Source organism: Acinonyx jubatus, chromosome A2, assembly GCF_027475565.1.
Source record: "Acinonyx jubatus isolate Ajub_Pintada_27869175 chromosome A2, VMU_Ajub_asm_v1.0, whole genome shotgun sequence".
In the NCBI taxonomy this organism is placed as follows: Eukaryota; Metazoa; Chordata; class Mammalia; order Carnivora; family Felidae; genus Acinonyx; species Acinonyx jubatus.
Window position 1 is genome coordinate 126,043,829 of NC_069383.1, and position 6,610 is coordinate 126,050,438.

At 44.8% G+C, this 6,610-nt stretch overlaps 1 protein-coding gene across 3 annotated transcripts in view; it reads left to right on the forward strand.

Annotated features, from left to right (window-relative positions):
- Window positions 1-6,610, forward strand: part of PDZRN3 (PDZ domain containing ring finger 3) — a 239,239-nt gene that overhangs the window by 201,104 nt on the left and 31,525 nt on the right. The window lies entirely within an intron of this gene.

Below are 6,610 nucleotides of genomic sequence, written 5' to 3' on the forward strand. Positions count from 1 at the left end.
GGGCCTGGGATTGCACGGCTGCTAAGGGGCAGAACCAGGATCCGAGCACAGGACTGTGTGACTCAAGCACACCATCTGAACAGCATCCCTGGCATTGCACTGAATGTCTGGCAGTGTGGTCAGAAGCACAGTCCCTCTCCTCGGGGGTTTACATTCTGGGATGGCTGGAGGTCAGAAAGTAAATCTTATACTAATGAGCATATAATGACAGTGTAAGGTAATCTAGGGAATACAGATCTGCAGCAGAAGCATCGTCAAAAGTCTGGACCAAGAAACTGTGTTCAGTTTCCTCCTTTGTTGAAAGGGAGGCAGTTCCAGAGCTGTTGGGGTTATGTGATGCATCCTGTGATGCCTCATTCAAGGGAGGTTCATCTTAGCACCGTGTTAAGGCAGGAGAGGAATTCATTTGCAAGTTATCCCAGTAGAGAGTCACCCTGTAGTTGTTGTAAGGCCAGCATTTATTTAAAAAAAATTTTTTAATGTTTATTTTTGAGAGAGAGACAGAGACAGAGTGCAAGTGGGTGAAGGGCAGAGAGAGAGAGGGAGACACAGAATCTGAAGCAGGCTCCATGCTCTAAGCAGTCAGCACAGAGCCCGACACAGGGCTCGAACTCACTACAAGATCATGACCTGAGCTGAAGTTGGACTCTTAACGGACTGAGCCACCCAGGTGCCCCAAGGCCAGCATTTATTGAGGGCCTGCTTTGTTCTCTGGCCCACATGCTGAGGGAAAGACTGAAACCAGCCCTGTGCTCCCAGCACTCATGGCCTGGCGTCTGTATGGCATGGTGTCACCTATTACATATTGTCAAACAAGCTAGTCAAGGCTCTGGGGACCAAGGGAGGAAGCCAGCATTTCCAAAGGAGGAGCAGCCACAGTTGGGCTAAAAGAGTCATCTTTAGGGGTAAAAGGTCTCTAGGAGACAGACAGGTAAAGTGATGGCAGTGGCTGCGGGAAGGACAACTTGTGTGGACATCATCGGCCCCCACCGTTGCCACGTCATTTCTCTTAAAGGGGAAACAGGAAAACAGGCTTTCAAAAGAAGTACGAAAGGCCAAGGCTTCCCAAACATAACACACAAAGGTAGAGACGCACAGCATGTTTGGAGGAAGTGCTCAGATTGTGTCACTTGTCCAACATGGTATTTATTGAACACCTGTAGTGTGTGCCCCGTAGGAGGGGCCACTGGTAAGGATGCAGGGGCCGCAAGGCTAACGAAGTCATGATCTTAGCACCCGGAGGTGGAGGGAGATGAAAATGCACCGGTACCCAGCTCTGTGGGTGGCCGGTGCCGGGCAGGAGGGCCCCCCGTACGGAGTGTAGGATTCAGTCACGGTGGCCATGGTGGGCTTCCTGACCGTCTGAACGGAAGCTGTCAGCATCGGCCGGGTGGAGGGTGCAGGGCCAGAGGAGTCCTGGATTGAAGGAAAAGTATTTCATGACCGATACTCCCCTGTGCATACGTGCCCTGTGTTCTCTCGTATCCCGAGAGGGCTTGGCTGTCAGGGTGCCATCCCAAGCTTGACTTCTACTTGCCGAGCTAAAGCAGAGGAGAATACGTGGAGAGTATGAAGGGGCTGCATAGCATGACTACACCGAAGATTTAAATAAAGAAATGCTCTGGAGAGGCATTAAAAATGTTAACCATATCCTCTCCAGACTAAAAAAGCCAGTGGAGGGGATAAGGGAACATAGTGTTCAACAACACATTTTTTAAAATGTATAGAGTCCTACGTTCGTAAAAATAAAAGGAACCTAGTAACACAACCGAGAGGGAGAGTGTGTGCACATCGTAGGATAGCAGTTAGAACAAGTGTATACACAGCCAGACATTTCCTCTAGATACACACGGGGGATGTTACCCCTGGAAAACACATTTTTCAGTGAGCTCATCCATGAGGCAAGATGAAATGAGGTCAGAGAGAAGCTTCCAGAGCTTCAGACTCTTGGTTTCTAAGTCAACTAAGTAAAGGTTTAAAGGAAGACACAAGCAGCGGGCGGGGGAGACATCTTTACTGTTGCCTACAGGAGCTAAAGACAAACACTGTTCCCAGAGCTGGGCTCTGCCATTCCTTGATGGGGATCCATATTTTGGCCGCCAGCCATCTGATTTCTTTTTGTCAGTCCCACACCCCGTTTTGCTGAAACATAGCTGCAAGTGCATTGCCACTCAGCTGGGCACACTTGCTAACTCTATGCGAACACCAGAACTAGAAATCTCACCCCAGTCCTCTCCTCCCCTCTGACAACTTTACTCTTTTAGAAATTCGTTAGACCCTTTTTCTGGCTTTAGGTTTGACATAACCAAAATCATGTACACATACTTCTGTCTCTCTCCCTCTATCTCTCTGTTCCCCCTCCCTCCATCTTTCCCTATGTCCCCCTCCCTCCCTACTTCTCTCTCTCTCCCTCTCTCTCTCTCTCTCTGGAAAACCCCTGCATTTCCTCATATTCTAATTGCATTATCAAGTGTTGTGTTTGGATCATTAATTCCTTCCCAGACGATTTGCTCTTGGTAGGTTTCTAGCAAATGTTGCCCAGGTCTAATAAATCATCTTAGAAAATACTGCAGGTTCTTGTCTGTCGCAGGGACGGGAGTCCACACGCTAATTCCTGTGCCCTGCAAAGAGTTTTATCCTCTTTCCTCCCACAAAAGCAACCCGGTTAGCTTCTTCATTAAAGGTCACTAACAGTCTGACAGCAGAGGAGAGAGTTCACAGTTGTGCTTTGGCCAGCCTGTCATTGGAGTCGTCCATGGCTGGGTTCACTGGAATAGACTCCGGCTTATTTTGTCACCTAAACAAAGTGTCTCTAGGTGGCCACAGGCAAGGAGTCCGTCTCCTCTGTATCCCCTGCTGGACCCGAGAGGGGGTTGTCTGAAGGACCTGCCACGCTGATGTGATGCTTCTGGGTAACCAACACTGAGGGCAAGAAAATGAACTCAAGAGGTTGTAACAGTTGAGGATCCTTATCCTTGGGGACATACTTGTTGCTCCCACAACGGGGCAGAGTTGCTGGAGCAGGAGATTGTGGAATGGAATCTAGAAGGGCTGTAATGTTCATCCTTTTCACACACATCTTTCATTTTATTTTTTATCTCTGTTAAGATCCAAAAACTTATTATCATGGGCCTTCTCTATGCTGGAGTTCTGTGCAGCTTAAACTTGTAATTACTCTGCCATTCTTATTCCCCAGAATTTAATCACCAAAAAAGCGAAGATCAATTATTATAATGTGGTCATATTTTAAAGCCCTCGGTACCTGTGAAGTTGAGAGGGAGAGTCATTTTATTCCCTATTTTAGAGGTGATAAATATCCCACGATGTCATCATTATTCTTTTGGTGCCATTTATAAATCACACTTATAAATCTTTGAGAAAGAACTACCACCTTAAGTTTATTTTTGATTCATAAAGGTTCTAAATCTTACCAATTTCTGTTTCTTCCATGCCTCCAGAGTCCATCATTCCTGCTGACTTTCATTGGCTCTTCTTTCAAAGCTAATATTTCCAGAATTCTGCATTAATTTCTCACAGTGATCACTAGGTAACTCTGTACTTCAGTGGAGACAACGTAAGGAGAATTTATATAGTCTATTGATAGAAAGTTGTCTCTCGTTGCAAGGGGAGTATCTGCAAACCATGAATCTCTTGGCAATTCACTGAAGATCTATCTGGATTCATCGTTGCATGTTAAGTACTCTTAAATGCAATATTCTTAGACATAGTACAGATGAAGTGTGAGTGGGTAGGATCAAGTGTTTTGTCTTCTAGAAATTTTATTCAAATTTAGAAGTATATCTCAAACCAGCAGGAAAGAGACACATATTTTTCTCCTCTAACCTAAATTTTCTCAACACATAGAGCAATAATTTGCAATTAAAAACAGAATATTGTCACAGTTTAGGACAAACGGGAGGTTAGTTTTTGTGCTTATACATACCAACTTAGATAAGCACTGAATTCATATAATTCACATACACACACATACCATCATCCCTCTCCAAAATGAGTCCATTGCCACAAGCTAGGAGAATAAAATATGGAGCCCATCCCCCCGACCCTGAGGACGCTGGAGTAGCAAAGGCCATCCTGCTAACTGCAGACTTTATTCTACAATTTGCCTCATGGGGATAATTAAGAGGGAAAAGATGATCAGGAAAATTTTTCATAATAAAAATGCTGAAAATTACCCATCATAATACCACTTGGAACTGTTGATGTCCAGTAAAGATTAAAACTAAAAATGTAGGAATTGTATAATTAGAGATGATGTGCTTTTTTAAAAAAAAATACAGTTCTAAAACACCAATCATGTGGGAAAGCTTGTGCAAAGAACAAAGTATTTTAGGAGCAAATGCATGGGCTTCCCCTGTTGAGGCTAGGGACTGTGTGTCCCATTGTGTAGAGAGAGGTGTTGAAATAGGAGATTGAGTGGCTTTTTTAACCAGTTGGAAGCATAAACCATTCTTCTTCCTATACTCCAACCTTATTATGGTTTTCTAGCAAAAGAATGGACATGTCGGATTCTCTGACGCAGAGGCTCCCAACAATATAGTAGCTTCCGTTGGACAGGAACCAGCAGGTGGTGACATGGTGCCCTCACCGCGCACGTGTGAGGGACCCCAAGAAGGAACTGTGATTAAGGATCCAGAACATTACAGGGAGTCTATATTCAAGTCTCTCTAAAATAAATAAATAAAATATTTAAAAAATATAGAAAACAAACAAAAAAGATTTCAAACCACTGTTGAAGTTCCACCAAAAATGTAAGACACAAATCCACAAGAGTCAGGAAATTGTATTTAAAGTGTATCATCATTAGTTCTCATTTCTCCTGGCATCCATTGGTTTGTTACCTGACATTGGTGTTGTTGAAAAAGAGTTAGGAAATACCATAATCTTGTCAAGAGGAGTAAATAAAACACAGATCATTGAGGTCAAAAAGCTTCTTTTAAAATTTGATATCTTGGCCTGTGGCTCCTGTAAGATTCAAGGACTTCGAAATGTCTCATGGCGCTGGTTTTCTTCCCGCTGAAGAGTTTCCTGTTTTAACATAAGACTAACATTACTCTCCTCCTAGTTGGACTATTTTAGATCGTGGCCCATCGCTAGAGCTCCACAGAATGCCTCAGGAAGTTGGTAGAAACAAGAGGCTAAAATTTGAAGGGACAACTTTGTAAGAAGAGAATTGAGACCAGAGGTTCCTTAGCTTTTCGCAGTTTAGTAGGAAGGGGTGGGTGAGTGAATGTCCAAAACCAGTGTTTTCTCATTCTGCTCGTTAAACATGGACCATTACCAAGGGGACTTTCTGGGATAGGTCCATGGACATAGTCACCTTGGTTCAGCCTGGCCCGGCTCACCCGTTCCCACCAAGGTGTCAACCATGGATGTCTTTCTTAAGCCAGGAATTTCCTGCTTCTCATCAGAGCCTTGCATTTCCCATCTGTGCCTCACCTGCCCCTTTTGTGATGAAGGCTCTTCTTCACTCTACCCTCCCATCTTGTGTACACCTAATCTTACCTTTGCTTTGGGCCGAGGTCAGGTCACAGTGCTCCAGCTGTGCAGGTCAGGGGTTAGAGGGTTAGAACCTATGCTTGAGCTTGGGCAGATGTGATTGAAATCCCATCTGTACTGCTTAGGACTCACACAAGTCTTAGGATGCTGCTTTTAGCTCCTTGGGCTTTGATTTTCTCATCTATCAAAACAGAGAATGCCGCTGACCTCACCCATGACCGTTTTATTGGGCAGAGAGGATAGGATCATGCGTCTACAGCATTTAGCACAATTCCTGGCACAAAGCAAACATCCAGTACGAGTACTCCAGAATACTATATCCTTGAGGCGGGTGCTGGGATCGAGAAAGGCTTCTTTCCCATAGACATGAGTGCAACATAAAATCTTTTTTATTGATGTCCTCACACAATGTATTTGCAGTCATGTTTTACCGAGATTTGTCAGTCGGAATGTCTAGAATGTCTAGAAACCACACAGGGGCTGGTGTCTCCTGTGAGAGTGCTGATTCTGAGCCAGACCCTTTACACTGAATCTTGATAACTCTGTTTTCAGATGAGGTACAGGGAGAACTCTGGTAACTTGTCCAGGTGACATTCAGCCCTACCCCAGGGCCTTTACTTGACACCGTTCAGTGACAGAAACCCTAGGAAGGAAGTGCTGGAATGACCTAAATTTTCAGTGGAGGACACTGAGGCACACAGAGGTAGGGTAGTCCTCCTGGCATCCCATCTGGTAAATGGCAAAGCAGAGATTCAGACCCCTGTGTGTCTCACCCCAGAGCCCAGACAGTGTTCACTCTTCACCCGGTGTCACCGAGCTTTGGCTACCACTTGATCAGTGCCTGGCACATAGTGGGTTCCCCAATAATTCTTGAAACGAATGAGGGTAACAGACAGCTAACATTTATTGAGCACTCACTCTCCCGGGGCGCAAACCCTAACTACTTGCTATGTATGGCCTCATGAATTCTAACAACAACCCAGTGAGTTAGGTCCGGCTGTTGACCCATTGTACAGATAAGAATGCTGAGTCACCAGGAGGTTAATTGCTCAAGATGACTTAACACAAAAGTGATCAGCCTGTATTTAAACTG